The following is a 21,028-nucleotide window of genomic DNA, read 5'->3' as shown; positions in this document are numbered from 1 at the left end:
ATATTCTAGCTGAAAGATCTATAAATCTTCAATTCACCGTTTTTTTCTCATAATCTTAAGTCGTCCTTTACACCTTTCATCTCCCTTTGTCTTGAGACTTTATCTCGTAATTGCATCTTCATAATTGCATATTCTAACCAAAAGATTTGAATTGCATATTCTAGCTGCAAGATCTGTAAATCTTCAATTCACCGTTTTTTTCTCATAATCTTTAATTGCGGCTGCCCCTCCTTTACCTTGGATATCTTCGTTCTTAATCTCATCCCTTCTTGTATGGTTTCATAATTGCATCTTTAATTGCGGCTGCCCCTCCCTTACCTTGAATATCTTCATTCTTAATCTCATTCCTTCTTGTATGTCTCATAATTGCATCTTCATAATTGCAAATTCTAACTGAAACATCTTTAAATCATCAGACTGCCCCTCCCTTACCTTGAATATATTGGTTCTTAATACCAACTCATCTTGTACGTCCACACACATCCAATGAAACATTTTCTTCTTCACTACTAATTTGCAACGTGTTGCTTTTAACACTCAGATAAACTAATAAAATTGGAAATAAGCACTCTGCAGCTAGAACAGTTGCAACAGTTCTTTATTATACACACAGTAAATTAATATTCCAGAACATTACCGTCCATGCATAAACTAATTAACGCTTTGAAGAACTAATTTAATTAGTGGTGGCAATGATGACCGGGCAACTTGTCCTTGATCTTCTCCATCATACTTCTCTTCTCAGGTTCGGTTGTGACGGTGGTGGTTCCGACAGCTGTGGTTGCATGGCCATGTGTCTGTGCTTGCTGCTGATCGTCCTTGTGCTTCTCCCACCGAGTTTGTCCTTTATTCTCTCTTTCAGCCCCTTTTTCTTCCTTCTCCCACCTTGCCCATCACCCTCCTCAGACTACAGCCAACAGAGACAATTACAAGACATCAACCAAATGAATCAAAGATCAAAAAAAAAAAAAAAAAAAAAACCCTTATCACTTAGCCACTTAGTACAACTTCACTTGTAAGTGAAAAATCTTAAATTCAATTCTCATCAAATACGAATTTAAACTACATTATTGCTAGTATATTATGAGGCTTAACCCACTCCTCATTCTCTTAAGGTGAGTAATATCATTTATTCGAAAAAAAAAAAAAAAACCGTTAATAATCATTTCGTTTTTAGTTTTCTCATAACACTCAAAAGAAACAAGGGTGTGGAAAACAACAAACTGAAGTGTAGAGAACTTGTGAATAGAGAGAAAAATTAAGATATGTCTTACGCTCGAGCCAGGGCCGGCCCTGAGAGTAGCCCAAGTAGGCGCCTGCCTAGAGCCCCCACTTCGGGGGGCCCAAATTATATATATATATATATATATATATAGAGAGAGAGAGAGAGAGAGAGAGAGAGAAGTGTTACTAACATTCCAAAAATTTCATCCTACACTCTTCACAAGTGTATTTTTCTTTCCAAATATAGAAAGTTTGGAATGTAAAATGAGAATTTTAGAGTACCAATAACAATTATATATATAATTTTGTAGTTTGAATAAAATATCTAAATATGAAATTATAAATATTTTTTTGGAACTTGCCATGCAGTGTTTTGGGTGGGGGACCCCAAAATATTTCTTTTTAAATATGTGTGTGTGTGTATATATATATTTAAATATATTTTTTGAGTTTGAATTTAATAAAATATTCAAATATAAAATCATATAATTGTTTTGAAACTTGGCTTCCAAAGTGTTTTGGGTGGGGTGCAACTTTAGCAACTATTCAACTTTTTTTTTTGGGAATTTAACGCACAACAAACCGGCGCCTGCGAATCGGTTCTTTCCCACTTACAGAGGTCAAGCAACCTCATGGTCCTCACTGATCAATGCTTCTCTTCTCTTCTGCTTCTTTTTCTATAATTTAATTTGTGAGTGATGTGTTTGTAAATATAATTAGGATTTTCGATTCTTATTCTAGGGTTTATGATTTGTTTATTTGTCAATTGAAAAAGAATTGGTTGAAAAGTTAGATTATGTAAACTTAATTAGTACATTTGTGTCTAAAAACGCGAGACGTGTAATATTTAAGTAATGTTTGCATATCTTTTTCTTTGGATATGAATTCTAATGATTTTTGATGTAGAAATGAACTTTTTCATGTATATAGCGAAACATTTTCTTATACATATAAATGTACAATGAGTCGGGCGTCAAAGAACTTTAGGGCCCCTACTCGAAGGCTCGCCTAGGGCCCCAATTTCTCAGGACTGGCCTTGGCTCGAGCTTGATCTGCCAGAACGACGCATTTCACTTCCCAGACTGCCATGAGGCTGCTGTTGTCTATGCTCACCGACACCATACCCATGAGATTGATCACTTGTTTTTCTTTTTTTGGAAGAGGAATGACATTCCAAGGAAGAAGCAAAAAAATACAGGAAAGTCTACGAGAGGCTAACACCAAACAAGCATAAAGAGAAAGAAAGCGATGGAAGGGGATACAAACAAGAAGACGCTACAACCAAATTGAGCGTCCCCCCAATCACCGCCACACCAAATCAATGTGGACAAGGAAGGCCATCCTTGTTCAAAACATGCACCAACGAAGATGGGGGTCTTTCAACCCAAACTCGATCACACATCTCCGGAAAACCAACCGACGCAAGAAAATCCGCCTCAGAATTGGCTGATCTTGGAACCCATGACCAGCGACAGAACTGGAAAGCTTCACTCAATTGCTTGACTCTTGCCAAGATAGGGAAAGCCTCCCAACTGCCAGAATCCATAGCACCAGAAAGACAAGATATGGATTCACGAGAATTCGATTCCAAAATGACTGAACTACACCCCAAAGAGGTGCCCAACTCACAACCACGCAATAATGCAAAAGCTTTTGCTGCAACAACATTAAGGGACAAAATAGCATACCTCACAGCCGCTACAAAACTCCCTCCCTCCGCACGCATGACCACCCCAACAAAGCCTATTTTAGACACCTTAGACCAGCTAGCATCAACATTAATTTTAATAAAATGAGATGTTGGATGGATCCACCGAGGAACCAAATCATGCCAAGCAGGAACCACCAAGCCCTCTGTCCTCGTGAAACCCTCCGCTTCCCAGTAAGACCCAACCATAAAAGATAACCGAAACAATAACGAAGTAGGATTAATGGGAACCTAATTAAAAACAAAATTACAACGAGCTTTCCAAATGCACCAACAAGTAAAAGCAACATAAGATTGAACCCATTGCATATCGGCCGTAGACCCAAGGTTAAGAGTGAAAACAGCCTGCAACCAGCTCGCCCACTATTGAATACCATCTCTATCAACCCGATAATTAAGAGCACCTCCAAACCAAATAGCTTCCACCCACGGACATAGTAGGAATAAATGCTCCACAGTTTCATCCTGACAAAGACAAATGGGAAAAATTGGGGAAGGGGAGGATCTTCGACGGAAAAGCACAGCCCTAGTAGGTAAGGCATTATGCAATGATAACCAAAAGAAATGACAGAGCTTATGAGGCCCATTCAACTTCCAGACTATTAACCACAGTTGCCTCGGAACTAAGCGAGCTCTTGATTAGCGTTGATCCCTTACATCAATAGACCTCAATTGCAACCAATGATATCCCGACCGAACCGAGTGTTGTCCATTCTTACTAGCATCCCAAACTAATCGGTCTTTCCGACTAAAATCGCCAAGAGGGGTAAGTCTGATGGCAGCTTGCTCCTCTTCCGAAATAAACGCCTGCAAAAAACCAATATCCCACTCATGTGACTCAGGCCGAATAAGAGAATTAACCTTCAGGTTGGGAGTAACCGCAACCACCCCAAGCGGTATTGGATGCCTCTTAGGTAAAGATGGAAGCCAGCGATTCACCTACACACGCACATCTTCACCACACATGATTTACCAATGAGAACCATGCCGAAGAACCTCTCTGCCAGCCATAATATTAGTTCAAGCCCAAGAAGCCCTCCCTCATTTTTTGGCATCCCAAAAGGAACAGTTCGGGAAATAACGGGCCTTAAGAACTCGAGCCCAAAGAGAATTCGGATCAGTTATCAATTGCCAACATTGCTTAGCCAACAAAGCATCATTAAATTCACTGAAATTCTGAAAACCCAAACCTCCCATATTCTTCGGAAGACTAAGAACAGCCTTAGAAACCCAATGAGTCTTCCGCCTTTCCCCAAGACTACCCTACCAAAAGCCAGCCACCAGAGCATCCAACTCCTGACAGACTATAGCAGGAAATTTAAATATGCTCGGGTAGGCAGGAATAGCCTGTACAACCGCCTTAATCAAGACTTCTTTCCCTGCTCGAGATAAAATACATTGCTTCCATCCTTGCAACTTCCCCAAAATTGTCCCCTTAACATAGGCAAGACCCCGTTTTTTGGACCGCCCCCAAATAGCCGGAACGCCTAAGTAAGCTCTAGGATTAGCAACCGCAGGGATACCAAGAACATTAACCAACTCATCAAAAACCTGCAAAGGAATGTTCGCCCTAAAGTAAACACTAGATTTTTGCAAATTCACTTTCTGGCCCGAGGCCACACTGTACCTCTCAAGAATGTCAACCAAATTCCGACAATTTTTTGCATCAGCCTTTAGAAAAAGTAGAGTGTCATCCGTAAAAAAACATATGAGAAATGACGGGCCTTGAGGCACCATGCTTCACTCCTTCCAGCATCATCGTATCCACCGCCTCCTGGATCAGACAAGAAATGACCTCCCCAACCAACAGAAAAAAATACGGGGATAGAGGATCACCTTGCCTGAGACCCCTAGAAGGATTAAACTGCTTACTGGGTTGTCCATTAAAGAGGACAGCAAACTGCACCGAAAACACACATCTCATAATTAATTGCCTCCATTCGCTACAAAACCCCATCCTAGCCATAATAGCATCAAGGAAATCCCATTCCACCCGATCGTAGGCTTTCTGCATATCCAGCTTTATACCCATCTCAAACTTATTTTTAGCCTTTCGCCCTTTCAAGAAATGAAAAATCTCATGTGCTATTCCAATATTATCATGAATCAGCCGACCAGCCACAAAGGCATTCTGAGATGGAGAGATAATATGCGGCAGAACACCCTTCAATCGATTGCAAAAACTTTAGACAGAACCTTATAAGAATAATTACAAAGACTAATGGGGCGAAACTACGAAACCGTTTCCGGATGAGGGACCTTAGGTATTAAAACCACATGAGTAGCATTGAGAGTACGAGGACTAGCCGTACCATGTATTAAAGATTTGACCAAACTGTTAACATCATCCCGAAGCTGCTCCTAAAAAGACTGGTAAGAAAACCCTTGGAAGCCATCTGGACCAGGAGCTTTGAGGCTCCCCATATTCATCGCTGCCTTCTTAATTTCCTCCTCAGACATCGGCGTAATTAGCTCCAAATTCATCGCCTTAGTAACACCCTGATGCATGCAGTCCAAAATGGTACCCCAGTTCCTCGGTCCCCCTGACTTGAATAAAGAGATAAAATGTTCCTCAACTAACTCACGAACCCTGCCCGGATGCTCAACCCATTGCCCTTCTCCATCCTTCAATTTAAAAATCTTGTTCCGCCGGCGACGTTGTAATGTCGATTGATGGAAGAACTTAGTATTCGCATCTCCTTCACGTAACCACTGAACACGAGATCTTTGATGCAAAAAACTTTCCTCCTGAGCGCGAAGGTCATCAATCATTCTAGATGTTTGTACCATACTTGACCAATCCCGAAACTACTGAGCACCGGTCAACGTTATACCGTCAAGGACCCAGAAGAGCTTCCCTTCAACCAGGAGGCCAATCACAATGCGACACGTGTCGACATCAGAAGCCAATCACAGCTCGACACGTGTTAACATCAGAAGCCAATCACAACACGACATGTGTCAATGTTAGAACAAAACCAGAAACTCTCTTCTATAAATAGGGATCATTCTCCCACAATAATCTCTAAACTATTCACTAGAACTCACAAAATGAGAGCTTGAACCTATGTATTTGTGTAAACCCTTCACAATTAATGAGAACTCCTCTACTCCGTGGATGTAGCCGATCTGGGTGAACCACGTACATCTTGTGTTTGCTTCCCTGTCCCTATTCATTTACGTACTTATCTTCACTAGTGATCGAAGCAACCAAGCGAAGGTCACAAACCTGACACTTTCTGTTGTACCAAAGTCCTCGCTGATTTTGTGCATCAACATTTGGCGCCGTCTGTGGGAAAGACACTTACTCCCACTCTCTTCAGCTTTGTTAAGCTGGTTTCCACCGCTCGTACACTTTCTTTTGGCCAAACATCTCTCTCCAACATGGGGGGCGAAAGAAGCCATAGCACACAAAATGACACCCCTATTGGACCTAGTATGAAGCAACGAAAGTAGGAAGGAAATAGAGTTACTCTTCAAGCTAAAGTCGATGAGTTAGAAGCTCAGAACAACAAGATAGTGATGAGGAACGAGGTCCTCCAGGAGCAGTATGAAAAACTTTTCGAGATGCTTCACGAGGCTAGGCATGCTCAAGCACACAAGCTCGTCGCCCCTGCTGAGGTCAACAATCATCTGAATGCCCCCCAACACGGAGGGTCACTGATATCCAACACGGATATCCCTGATAGGGATCGAGCTACACATCAATGTGATAATCAACATGAGACTTCTCTCAATCCAGCTGCTTCAACCCGAAGCAGAAGGAGTAGAGGAAAGCACCTCCTCACAGAAGGAGTGGAAGGATCAAAAGCCGTCTAGGGCTATTGTCGAGACTTCCTAAAGCAACGTCGAGAGAATCCCATCCACATAAGCTCAAAGATCAATGACCCAAGAGTTTCTAAAAGACTCGGTCCTCTCCCACGACCCAGGCCAGCAGTTAATCTAGGGAATGGGCAACAAGTCCCATAAGAACATGAAGGTACAGGGGACTCGGAAATGTTCCGACATACTCACTCTAGGAGTCAGTGTGACGAGTCCAAGAAAATATCATGCTATCTTGATCAAACTTTCCTACTTCCAAGAGGCGATGGGGACTTACGGAAGAAAACTTCAGTGGTGCACGACTCCACTCAGGACCCCCTTGTCCTACAACTCCTGGAGGAAGTAAACAAGTTGAAGGCTGAACGTCAAGCCGAGATACCTGACTGGAACCAACCCAGGCCTGGCCCCCTCACAAGAAGGATCCTCAACACCACCCTCCAAGCAAAGACAAAGCAGAAGCTTGGCTTACAACTCTATACTGGAAAGGAAGACCCGATTGAACACCTTAACCTCTTTGAGTCCACCATGGTATACCGGAGACACACCGACGAAGAACGGTGCCTTCTCTTCCCCTCTACCCTCTCTGGCGGAGCTTTAAACTGGTATTGTCGTCTTCCACCTGAGACAGTAGACTCATTTGAAGAGTTGAGGAAGCTGTTTGTCTCTCAACACATCTTCCAGACCGATCGCTTGCATTCCGCAGATGACTTGTACACTATTCGCCAGAAGTCGGACGAGTCATTACGAAAGTATGCTGGCTGCTTCAGCCATGAGTATTCTCGTTGCGCTGAGGCAGATGACAAGACTGCCCTCAAGGCCTTCACGGCAGGCTTACGTGACTGTTTCTTTAAGTACATGATCAATGCCAACACTTGGAAGACTTACTCTGAGGTGATGGCACAAGCTTACAACCATGCTTCCGCCGAGGCAATGACATATCAAGGGAAACCCGCTACAGTCACCCCTTATCAGCAAGTAGGGAGTGAAGGCCAGATCCAACCGAATGAGAAAACCTCAACCTTCCAAACGGTAGCAGCACACCCCCTGCCTCATTTAATGCTTCGCCAAGTCAGCAGACATATCAATCCCAGGGCAAAAGGAAAGATTTCCATCCTCACCAATCTCATTTTAATAAAAAGAATAAGGGGCACTATCGCGATAACTCAGGATATTGTCACAATAACGCCCGACCCCAGGCAGCCAATGCAGTGGGCCAATCATATGTCAAGACAGGCCCTACCCCGAGGTATGAGACATACACACCTTTGAACGCTACATGCGCGGCCATCTACCCAAGTATAGCTCATCTGATACCAAAGCCAAAGCCAAGACAGCCAGATTACAAGTCCATGAAAAACACGGGCATGTTTTGCTGCTACCACGAGTATAATGGCCATGATGGCGAGAAGTGCGTCATCCTCCGTGATCATATTGAAGCTTTGGCACGTGAAGGAAAAATTGATCAGTTTCTCCTTCACCCTCCAAGGGATAACCGTAACCAACGCCAGGTGAATGTGATATATTCTATAAGTGGCGGCACACCTATGTCTGAATCTTCCAATAGGGCCATGAAAAACAGTGAACGAACTTTGAGACCTGGCCATCAAGTGTTTCACGTGGAAGACATCAGGGGAGGCAAGTATCAAAAGCCTAACTGGGATTCATTGTTTCTACCCTGAGGAAGAAAGAGGTATCATCTACCCTCACAACGACCCGCTGATCGTGGAGGCTCACATAGCAAATTTTGATGTGAAACGAATCCTGATAGACACAAGTGCTTCAGTTAATATCATGTTTGCTGAAGCTTTCAAGGCACTTAATGTAGCTGAACACTTGCTCGATCGCTCGATTTCTCCTCTGATAAGCTTCTCTGGCGATATCGTGCAACCTTTAGGGAGTATACACTTACCCCTCACCATTGGTACAGGCCCCTACACAGCTACTATTACCACTAACTTCCTAGTGGTCAATTGCCCGACGGCATACAATGTCATCTTTGGGCGCACAGGCATCAATGATCTCAAGGCCATGGTATCCACGCATATGTTGTTGATGAAGTTTCCAACCCCTTTCGGCAATGGATACATCAGGGGAGATCAACTTAGTGCTCGATCATGTTACAACACTTCACTTAAGCAACAACACTTGCCTGTCCCCAATGAGACCCTCTCTATACATAACTAGGTAGTAAAGACCAGTCCAGATGAAGCCAACTCGGATCTTCATGATGGCAACAGTCAACCCGACGACCCTCGAGATGACTCATTCACCCAGCAAGCACAACCCGCTGAAGAGTTAGAGAATGTTTCTATCTCCAAAGACCATCCAGATCGCATGGTGAAGATTGGCACCACTTTGTCACCACCCCTTCGGTTGTCGCTGATCTCCTTTTTGCAAGAGAACGCTGAGGTCTTCGCTTGGTCATATAAAGATATGCCGGGCATCTCTCCCGATATCATCTGTCACCACTTGAGTATTGATCCCAAGACCAAACCAGTAAAACAGAAGCGAAGATCTTATGATGTTGAACGATACGAGGCGATGAAAGCAGAAGTTGAAAAACTCAAGGACATAGGCTTCGTCCGTGAAGTCAATTACCCAACATGGGTAGCAAATGTTGTCCTTGTTAAGAAAAATCCGACCAAGGAAAGTCTCCTGCTTCAAAAGGTCTTGTGGAGAATGTGTGTCGACTACACCGACCTAAACAAAGGATGCCCGAAGGATAGTTTCCCCCTTCCTCTCATTGATAGACTTATAGACTCTACGGCAGGGTGTGAGCTTTTGAGCTTCATGGACGCTTATTCAGGATACAACCAAATCCTCATGAACCCCTCAGACCAAGAACACACAGCCTTCACTACTGACAGGGGACTATATTGCTACAAAGTCATGCCCTTCGGTCTAAAGAATGCAGGAGCAACTTATCAGAGACTGGTCAATTCAATGTTCGCCGAACAAATTGGGAAGAGCATGGAAGTTTACGTTGATGATATGTTAGTCAAGAGCAAACATGCTGACCATCACATCACCAACCTATCTGAAACTTTCACCATTCTAAAGAGGTATCGAATGAGGTTGAACCCCAACAAATGTGCCTTCGGCGTGGGCTCTGGCAAATTCTTAGGCTTCATGATTAGCCAACGAGGCATTGAAGCTAACCCCGAAAAGATCAAAGCAATCCTCGACATGAAAGAGCCAGTAACTTCAAAAGACATCCAAAGCCATACTGGCAAGGTGGCAGCCTTAACCAGATTCATCTCTAAGGCCACAGACAGATGTGCTCCTTTCTTCAAAGCACTCAAGGGAAATAAGAAGTACATTACATGGACGGAGGAATGTGCCAAGGCATTCAGGAACCTCAAAGAGTACATGAGTAAAGCCCTTCTGCTCTCCAAACCAGAAGTTGGTGACACTCTCATTATCTATCTATCGGTTTCGGCTTCAGCAGTCAGTTCTGTTCTTATTCGAAATGACAGTGGTGTCGAACGGCCCGTCTACTATGCTAGCAAGGCCCTACAAGATGCGGAGACACGATACTCCAACATTGAGAAATTAGCTCTAGCATTGGTCATGTCTGCTCGAAAACTTCGCCCTTATTTCCAAGCACACGCCATCATCGTGCTTACCAATCACCATCTTCGACAAATACTCCAAAGTCCTGACACGTCTGGGCGAATGATCAAATGGGCGATAGCATTGGGTGAGTTTGACATCTCCTACCAACCAAAACCAGCCGAAAAGGGTCAAGCAGTAGCAGATTTCATCGCCGACTTCACATATCCTGTTGACATTGCTTCTACACCTGAAGCAATAGCTTCATTACCATCGGAAGCTCAGAAGATAGAATCAACAACCCCAGCATGGAGTCTGTATGTTGATGGCTCATCCAACCAACAGGGCTGCGGAGCAGGATTAGTCCTCACTACCCCTGACAAAGTGGCGATAGAATACGCTCTTCGTTTCAAATTCAAGGCATCGAACAACGAGGCTGAATACGAAGCCCTTCTAGCAGGCTTACGTTTGGCCAAGCATCTTGGAGTTAAACAAATTGATATCTTCAGTGACTCCCAATTAGTGGTCAACCAAGTCACGAACAACTTTGATGCTAAGGATAGCTCCATGGCAGCATATCTTGCGCAAACACGACTTTTGCTCAAGCACTTCCACTACCAGATCACCCAAGTTCCTCGAGCGGCAAACAGTCATGCAGATGCTTTGGCCCGCCTCGCCTCGGCAGTGGAAGACAAGATTGGGAGAAAAATTCATGTCGAATTATTGGCAGCACCAAGCACCATGGTCGCGGAAGTGTGCAATTTACGACAAGGAGATAGTTGGATCACCCCAATTTATAAATTCCTTGCCCATGGCACCCTCCCAAATGACAAAGTCCAAGCTAAGCAGATTCGATACAAGTCTGCTCGCTACCTGATCATTAATGACCAACTCTACAAGCGCGGTTTTACCTTGCCCTACCTAAAATGCCTTACACCTGCGGAGGCGGAAATTGTCCTTCGGGAAATACATGAAGGAGTCTGCGGAGATCATGCTGGGTCTCGATCCCTAGCACACATGACTTTTCGCCAAGGATACTATTGGCCAACACTCCACCAAGATGCCATCAGAATATCTCGCTCATGTGATAAGTGTCAACGCTACGCAACTATCCCTCACTCCCCTCCCGAGCCGCTCACTCCTATGATCAGCCCTTGGCCTTTCGCCCAATGGGGACTTGATTTGATCGGCCCAATGCCTGCAGGGAAGGGCAAGGTCCGCTATGCAATCGTTGCAGTTGACTACTTCACAAAGTGGGCTGAAGTAGAACCCTTGGCAACTATTACTGAGGGAAAAATAGAAGACTTCGTATGGAAGAACATCATCTGTAGATTCGGCATTCCCAATGCGATAGTCACGGACAATGGGCGGCAGTTCGACAACAAGAAGTTTAAGATGTTCTGCTCTAAGTTCAACATCAACTTATGTTTTGCCTTTCCAGCCCATCCCCAGTCTAATGGACAAGTCGAGGCCGTTAACAAAATAATCAAGCGCACTCTGAAAACTAGCTTGGACAAAGCTAAAGGTTGTTGGCCAGAATTCGTACCCCAAGTTCTTTGGTCATACCGCACTTCATATCGGACTTCCACAGGAGAAACTCCATTCTCACTTGCTTTTGGTACAGAAGCAGTTGTCCCGGTTGAGCTTAAGCAAGCAACATACCGAATCCAGAATTACATGCAGAGTGAGAACGACAAACAACTCACCCTCAACCTGGATCTAGTCGAGGAACACAGAAATCAGGCTCACCTGAGGAATGTTGCCTACAAGCAGCGCATTTCCAACTACTACGACTCAATGGTCAAACCTCACTCTTTCAAAGTGGGAGACTGGGTACTGAAGAAAAGATTACTTTGTGATAGGGTCCCGAGTGAAGGAACACTCAGTCCTAACTGGGACGGACCGTTTGAGGTCGTCGGCATCAGCCGCCCTGGCTCCTACAAGCTTAGAAACTCCGATGGCAAGACCCTTGGCCATCCATGGAATGCTGACCACTTGAAGTACTATTACAAATAGACTCACATTGTACAAGTGTTAAGCTACAGCCGTTCGGCATCCTATGTAACAAAGACCATTTGGTATGAATTCAATAAAGAGGTGATTTAGCCAACTCGGCCATAAACTCTTTTACATTATGAGCAATGAAACACTCAAGTGTTGAAGCTTCAACGCAAATGTTTCCAATACACAACAAAATCTAAGTATGTGTCAACAAGACTATACAAAGGATCTACATCATACATTCCAACACATTCATACATAAACATCATACATTCCAATACATTCATACATAAACATCATACATTCCAACACATTCATGCATAAACATCATACATTCCAACACATCTATACATAAGCCAACTGTGCTTCGAAAGGGTACAACACACTTTGTGTCATTCGACATTTGCCAAAATGTGCCTCGACACCTTGCCCTTATTCTCACCAACTAGGTGATGAAGGAACTCACCTTCGTACCACCAACTAGGTGATGAAATGTACAACTTGTACTCTAATATTATTTGGAAACTTGCCACCCTTATCACTAATCAGGTGAAGAAGGAACTCATCTTCATGCCACCAACCAGGTGATGAAATGTACAACGCGTACTTTCCTTCATGCCACCAACCAGGTGATGAAATGTACAACGCGTACTCTCCTTCATGTCACCAACCAGGTGATGAAATGTGATGAAAGGTAATTAAGGAATTCACATTCGTACCACCAACCAAGTGATGAAAGCAACCCACCATTCATTCCACTAACCAGAAGACGAGTGGTACAACTTGTACATGTGAACTCCTAGCATTCACAAATAATAAAAAACCATCAAGCTTTACAACTCAACTAGGGGAGCACTTATGCCTAACAAGAGCTATAGTCACCAACAAAGTCTTATTGCAAGCCAACAATGGCTTCAGTGCATGGTATACGAAGATCAAGCTCTTCAGCCCTCTTGCATCTGCTTCAAACATTTCTCCTCTGTAATAATGCAAACACTACAACTCATAGAAAGCTTCAAACGCTCTTGATCAAGACTGTTCGAAGCAAATTCATTTTCTATGGTTCATCCAAACCTTCGACTACTACAAGATGTGGCTTGCATCACAATCTCTCGCTTAACAGTATGGAAGCAAAATTTGTATACGTTGTCTCTCCCACATTTTCAAATTTCTAGTTTTCCCAAAAACAAAAAAAAAAAAAACAAAAACAAAAACAAAAAAAAAGAGGAAATTGGAAATTGGGAAATTCAACAAAAGCTTCATCAATGGAACACAACTACAATCCTCAAAAGCTTTGCACTATCTTCATCAAGATAGTGTGAAGCAAAATCAATTTATGGTGCCAACAAAAGCTTCATGAATGGAGGACAAATATCAATCTCAAAAGCTTTGCACTATCTTCATCAAGATAGTGTGAAGCAAAATTAATTTATGGTGCCAACAAAAGCTTCATCAATGGAGGACAAATATCAATCTCAAAAGCTTTGCACTATCTTCATCAAGATAGTGTGAAGCAAAATTAATTTATGGTGCCAACAAAAGCTTCACCTATAAAACTTCAACCCCAAAGCTTCACCTATAAAGCTTCAACACCAAAGCTTCACTTATAAAGCTTCAACACCAAAACTTCACCTATAAAGCTTCAACACCAAAGCTTCAACCCCAAAGCTTCACCTACAATACAAAATTTCAACACCAAAACATATAAAAGCTTCGCACACTCTTCATCAAGATAGTGTGAAGCAAAATCAATTCATGATGCCCAACAAAGCTTCAACCTCAAAGCTTCACCTACAAAGCTTCAACACCAAAGCTTCACCAATAAAGCTTTTAAATATATATATATATATATATATATATATATATTATTTTTAATTTTTAATTTTTCGGAAATTCGAAAATTCAAAAATCCAGAAATTTGAAAATTCAAAAAAAAAAAAAAAAAAAATTGCCTAGGCCTCATCTTCTTTGGGCCTAACAACTTTCATAACAAATATATATGAAGAAGGAGTTTTGGGCTACCACTTAGAAAGGAAATGCCTCATTCGTCAACTCCCTCGACCAGAGACTTGGGGGACTCCTACCATATGCTACTGCACCTTGATACTCGGAAGTCTCACGACCACTTCGTGACTTGGATTTTTCAAGTCTCCAAACGAGAAGTTTTCCTCACTCGGGAAATTAAGGGAGCACTACCTCAACCTACATGCTTCACTCACAAAGTTTCAACATACAAGCTTCAACAAAAGGAAAAATTCAAAGAACTTAGTGAAGAAGGCCTTGGTGTATTTAACACAATACGTTGAAATGAAGCAAATCTTGTTTATTGATATTTCCGATAAGTTACAAATATGTACATATACATGAATCAAAATAAACAAACAAGAGGGAGCCTTCACAAAGGTTGCTCAGGGGAAGTCTCAGCAGTCGGTAGAGCCCCAGAAAGAGAAAGCACCGGAGGGTGGTTATCCAGAGCCTCAGTACTGGACAGAACCCCAGAAGGATGAGGCATCAGAGGTTGATCATTTGGAGCTTCATTACATGGTACAGCCCCAGAAGACGACGGCAATAAATGCCTTTGGAACAAACCCACAAACCGCTGATGATCAAGTAAAACTTGACCATCAGATTCATTCATCTGGTCAAGCTTTCTCTTCATGTTTGTAGCATAGTCATGTGCGAGCCGGTGCAACTATTTATTCTCATGCTTGAGCCCTCTAATCTCCTGTTTGAGACTCATCACTTCAGCAGCCAATGATTCAACTTGGCGGGTTCTAGCAAATAAGCGTTGGGCCATATTAGACACAGAAACTGCACACTGAACACTAAGAGCCAGAGAATCCTTAACAGCCAACTCATCAGACCGTTTGGAAAGTAGTCTGTTATCTTTGGGAGTGAGAAGGTTCCTGGCCACCACCGCAGCGGTCATATCATTCTTCATCACAGAATCCCCAACGGTAAGAGGACCAGTAGGGGATATGAAGGATGGCCGCCATATGTTGTCTGGAGAAGGCGTGGCTGTCTCTTCTCCAAGGTTCAAGTCAAAACGACGGTCGAAGGGGCCAGACATTTTCAAAGGTGTTGAAGAGGGAAGAGGTCAGACAAATCAAGATCTTAGAAGTGCAAGAAGGGAGCTTCTACTGGTGGAGATTCAAGTGTGCTATGGAACTTAATGCCAGCCTCTATAAAAATCTGCACTCGACGAAGCTTCAGAAATCGAAGAGGTGTTTGCTTTCTCAAAAGCTGGGCTGCTTAGAGACCACGAGGGCCGATCTCAAAAATCAAAGAGGCGATTCCTTTCTCAAAAGCTGGGCTACTCAGAGACCACGAGGGCCGATCTCAGAAATCGAAGAAGCACCTGCTTTTTCAGCCTCGTCAGCACCTGTCACATGCACACTCAGCTTTGCGAAAATTACGGGCAATCTGTCGAAGATTTCTGGTGAAGTAGAAAGCACGCGAATCTTGTTGTTCAATCACCACTCTCCACGCGCACCATCAACTCCTCGGGTACCACATATAACTTTGCCAAAGATCTCTGACAAAGTTTAGGCGCGAGAATTTCGAAGTTCAAGCTACCCTACTATTACCCACAAGGGTAAAGGAACATCACCACTGCTTGACAACTGGAAAGTCCCTATATGTGTCGACCTTCGTGTTCTGTGGCAAGACAGGCTGGCAAGAACGTCCAACCTTTACTCGCATTCGAGAAAAGACTCCCAACATAATTACTTTCTCAAAAACCGAAGCGGCACCGTTTTTCGAATCTCGAGAGCCAGATCCCCGACGGGATTGCTTGTTCGAAAACCGAAGAGGCACAGCTCTCAGAACTTCGAGAGACAGATTTCCTTAGATAAAGCTTGTCTATAATCTTCACACGCAACATTAGCTTTCCAGATACCACATACCACTTTTTCAAAGTGCTCTGACAAAGTTAAAACACGTGAAGCTGGCAGCTCCCACTACATTGTTGTGACCAAGAAGGGTAAAGGAATAGCATTACTACTTGTTATTGGGAAATCCCTATATACATCGACCTCCCTCCTCAACGGACAGGCAAACCTGCAAAAATGCTCAACCCTTTCTCGCATTCGAGAATGCACCCTCAACATAACCTCTCGAAATACTCAGCTTTATTTCCCCCCGATAATACCTCAGCAAATAAGCCATACCAAGAACAAGAGTATCTCATATCATCAGGGCCAAAAGCAAGAGTATCCCATATCATGCTTTCTCCCTGTCCTTGTCTTCGTCCTTGTCCACACCTGCAGGACAAAGAGAAAGAGAGCAGTCAGTCGGAACCTGAAATCAAACCTCCAATCTGGAACTGACTGCCTGAGACCTTTGCCTGGTTGCTTACTTAGCATTGCTCTCGAGAACTCATCCTCAACTGCTGTCAAGGTCATGAATTCCACCGACACATACCTCATGACAGTTAATCAGATATTGGCTCTTTACACTGAAGCTACCAAGCGTGGATGAGTCACTATGAAGGAATGTTCTGAATGACCATTTAAATGCAAAGGTTGCACACCACTTATGCCATGCAAAAGATTGAACCAGAAGGTTCAACAGTGAGCTGAAACAGATCACTATAGCACGACACCTTTCCATACCACATTCATTATTCCGTCAACAGCAAAAGTATCCCATATCATCAAGGTCGAACGTACTCTAGATTTGATGGACTTGTTTTGACCCTCAAATTCTTGAGTCGGCCTTATACTCTGAAGGGAACCAGAAAACCCTCTAGCACAGTTCAAGAATAAGCCTGTGGAAAGTTACTTCTTCAAAAGCAAAAGTATCTCATATCATCTCTTCTCCATTTGCTTCTCCTTATCCTAGCAGCTGAATGAGAGACAAGAGAAGGAGAACAATCAACCGGAAGCCAAAGTCGAACCTCCGATCCTGGGTTGCTTGCTTGGAAGTTTGATTGCTTACCTTGTCTGTCACCTCTTTCGGCAGATCTCCTAGCTCGGCGACTTGGGGGACTCCTACTATAGGGTTTGTATCGCACTTGACCAAGCCCGAAACTACAAGTAAGCTTCAAGTGAAATTGATACATTACCTTGTGCATCTTCATCGGTTAAAGATACCACCCATGGATGGAGGAAAAATACTTCCAGAGAAGATGCCACATCTACATATGAGACAGATAAGGCACGTGAAAATGATACCACACTTCAGTACTTAGAAGTTTCGTGATTACTCAATGGCTTGGATCTTGCAAGTCCCCAACCGAGGAGCTTCCCTCACTCGGGAACTTAGGGGAGCACTGTTTGTACCATACTTGACCAATCCCGAAACTACTGAGCACCGATCAACGTTATACCGTCAAGGACCCAGAAGAGCTTCCCTTCAACCAGGAGGCCAATCACAATGCGACACGTGTCGACATCAGAAGCCAATCACAGCTGTCAACATCAGAAGCCAATCACAACACGACATGTGTCAATGTTAGAACAAAACTAGAAACTCTCTTCTATAAATAGGGATCATTCTCCCACAATAATCTCTAATGTCATTTTGTACTAAACTATTCACTAGAACTCACAAAATGAGAGCTTGAACCTATGTATTTGTGTAAACCCTTCACAATTAATGAGAACTCCTCTACTCCGTGGACGTAGCCGATCTGGGTGAACCACGTACATCTTGTGTTTGCTTCCCTGTCCCTATTCATTTACGTACTTATCTTCACTAGTGATCGAAGCAACCAAGCGAAGGTCACAAACCTGACACTTTCTGTTGTACCAAAGTCCTCGCTGATTTTGTGCATCAACACTAGACTTCTCCTGAATTTTAGTAAAATTGGGACCCCAATTCTTCTGAAGCACCCCGAGTTGCTGAGTAAGTTCCTCAATTTGCTACCCTCGTTTTTTGAATTTATTGCGACTCCATCGAATAAGGCGAGACCTACAATCGTTTATTTTAGTGACTCATTGCACCGGAACCCCTCCCTCTCCCCGCCTAGCCCAACACTCATTAACCAACAATTTACACTCCTCCTCCTTAGCCTAAAACGCCTCAAAACGAAAAAGCTTCCTCCCTTTAGGCCTTTCTAGATCAGATTTTATAATCAGAGGACAATGATCAGAACCTAAAACTGGCCCATGCAAAGCAATAAAGTTGGGCCAGACCTCTTGCCACAATAACCATTAATTAATCCCCTGTCCAAATGTTCTTCCACCCACTCCCCATGCCTAAAGCCCCTCCACGTAAAGGCAAGGCCTTTGAACTCCAGATCAAACAAATCGATGGCATTCATAAAGTCCGTTAGAAACTGAGGCCTATTGTAATGAACCTTCACCCCTCCGGATTTCTCATAATCCCAAATGAATTCATTGAAATCACCATCACAAAGCCAGGGAACATCCGTTGAAGAAAAATGAGATTGCATCCAATCTAAAAAACTAGCTTTTTCACCAGTATAAGTTGTACTGTACACACCTGTTACTTGCATCCACTGCTGGACTCCGTCAAGTCTAACAATAGTATCAATTACATACCTTGATGAGAAAACAACGTGCACCTCCAGAGAATCTTCCTGATTGGGTCCACATTAAAACCATTCGAAAACCTCATACGTCTCCTCAATCCATTTATTCTATGACTTTTCATTTTTGTCTCAGATAGAAAAATCATAAAGGGTCTATTATTTCTTATAAGCCTATGAAAAGCCCGAACTACCGTGTCCGACCCAAGACCACGACAGTTCTAGAAAAGATAATTCATGGCAGATGTACGGCTGTTGAGGGTCAGCCGCCACCACCCCGAGCCACATTGCCCACTTTCTGTGTCACACTCTACTGCTGCTCATCCACTGACTCAGCTTCGAAATGGGTCAGCAAACGATTGCTCTTACTAGGACCCTCATGTGACTCAACTTCAGCATAGACCACGCGCTGAATCATCAAGCAGCGTTCCTGGACACTCATTCCTTGCCAAGTTTCACCCATCATCCCAGAACTGTTTCCCTGATCTCTTAATCCCTTGACCTTCTTAAAAGGATTTTGCAGCAACTCCCAGCTTTGAAACACTACTCCCATTTTCATGCCACTAGCCTCAGCAAATACAGAGCTTGGAGTCAACCAATTACCTTTAGCCTTCCTAACAATGGTAGATGTCAAACTCGTTGATCCTGGGTCAGACTCTGAGTGCTGATTTATCTCCGGGCTGATAACCACATGCTCACTGTCCCCATGGGGAGATAGATCATGTCTAACCTGTTGAGGAATAATGCCACCCAAAGTGTTCCACTTCTCTGGAATTCTATCGTTTGTCCCTCTCAAAAGAGACTTAATGTTATCATCCTGATGTCTCGACTTTCGTCTCCACTTCCTCATTGCACAGCTTTGCAGATAAGACGCCTCCGCAGGCCCTGCCGTCAACGGAAGAACCTTTCTTTGCTGATTCAGCCTTGAACCACTTCCTGAATTCGTGTCTGTTAAAAGAGCTCCATCCCTTACTGTACCAGCTTGCCTTCTTTCTCCCACCCCCAAAGCTAAAAGTCTCAAAATGACAACTTCATCCCTAATTGGAAACGCTTTTGTCCATTCTCCATACCTTGTTTTCCTACCAGAAATGATCGCAAATGTACATTCAATATTAAGATGATCAACACGCCTACACCTATAACAAAAATCTTGTAATCTTGTTGACCCTAAAAACTACCCAGCCTACGTGGCGCACATGCCGAGTAATCTATGAGCCAACACGTCATTCGGTTGTGTGCGGGGCGTGCCAACTTATCGGTCGAGCTCGGCCGATGAGTAAAATTTATTGATGTTGCGTTGGGTGTGCTGCTGACTTCTGAATCTCGCGACTGCGGCCAAGGAAGGAACACTCTCAGCCTTTGGGTTCTAGAGCTTGAAGACAAGGCTGCTAGTTCTGAGAAGTTCAATATCAAATTCGGCTTTCAATGTGCCGAATGTAATAACTTGTAACACCTCACTTCGCCGAAAAGGCTAATGAGATGACCTCTGCCAATAAAGATTCGAAAATCCTTTTCGACCGAGACTTGGATAGATAACCAGTCGGCCTCGACGCAATGCTGTTTATCCAAACTGAAGGTGCTCCGCGATCGGCTGATTCTACGGCAACAGTGTTGTTTATCCATACTGAAAATGTTCGCCGGTTGCCTTCACGGTGCTATTTATCCAAATTGAAGATGTGTTGGCAAAAAGAAAATAAAAAAAATCTCAAAGTTGTTGAGAGGGTTTGCGCAGGGCAGTTTTGTGTGTTGAATTGGAGGTCCTTTGAATGTTGCACCGAGTCTTGTATTTATAGTATTCATTTTTCTGCTTAGCAAGGTCTGATAATATTGTAGAGTTTAATTGCAACTCTAATTCCTGAAGTTGATCCGCGTCAAAAGGCAAGCATATCCTCAGATTGTAGTTCGTGACTTCAACTCTCTAACTGTTGCTGCTGACCACTCATTTATCCCATGCATAATCATAATAAATAAAACTTTGACCACTTTATCTTTTATGCACCTACGGTCACTCCTTAGATCTTATCACATCAATCAAAGCTTAATCCCATCAAAATAACCACCATTATATATAACTATATAGTCTGGGAGATGCATGTAGGCTATACAGCCTACATATATATATATAACTTGTAGCTTTTCACATGGCATGCAAGCCTTCCATCATCTGACAACATCCTAGCCCGCTTAGGTCCTATCCACCATTATCTTCGACTTGCAGATCCATGTTA

Source organism: Malus sylvestris, chromosome 5, assembly GCF_916048215.2.
Source record: "Malus sylvestris chromosome 5, drMalSylv7.2, whole genome shotgun sequence".
Taxonomy (NCBI): Eukaryota; Viridiplantae; Streptophyta; class Magnoliopsida; order Rosales; family Rosaceae; genus Malus; species Malus sylvestris.
This window is presented reverse-complemented; position numbering follows the sequence as displayed.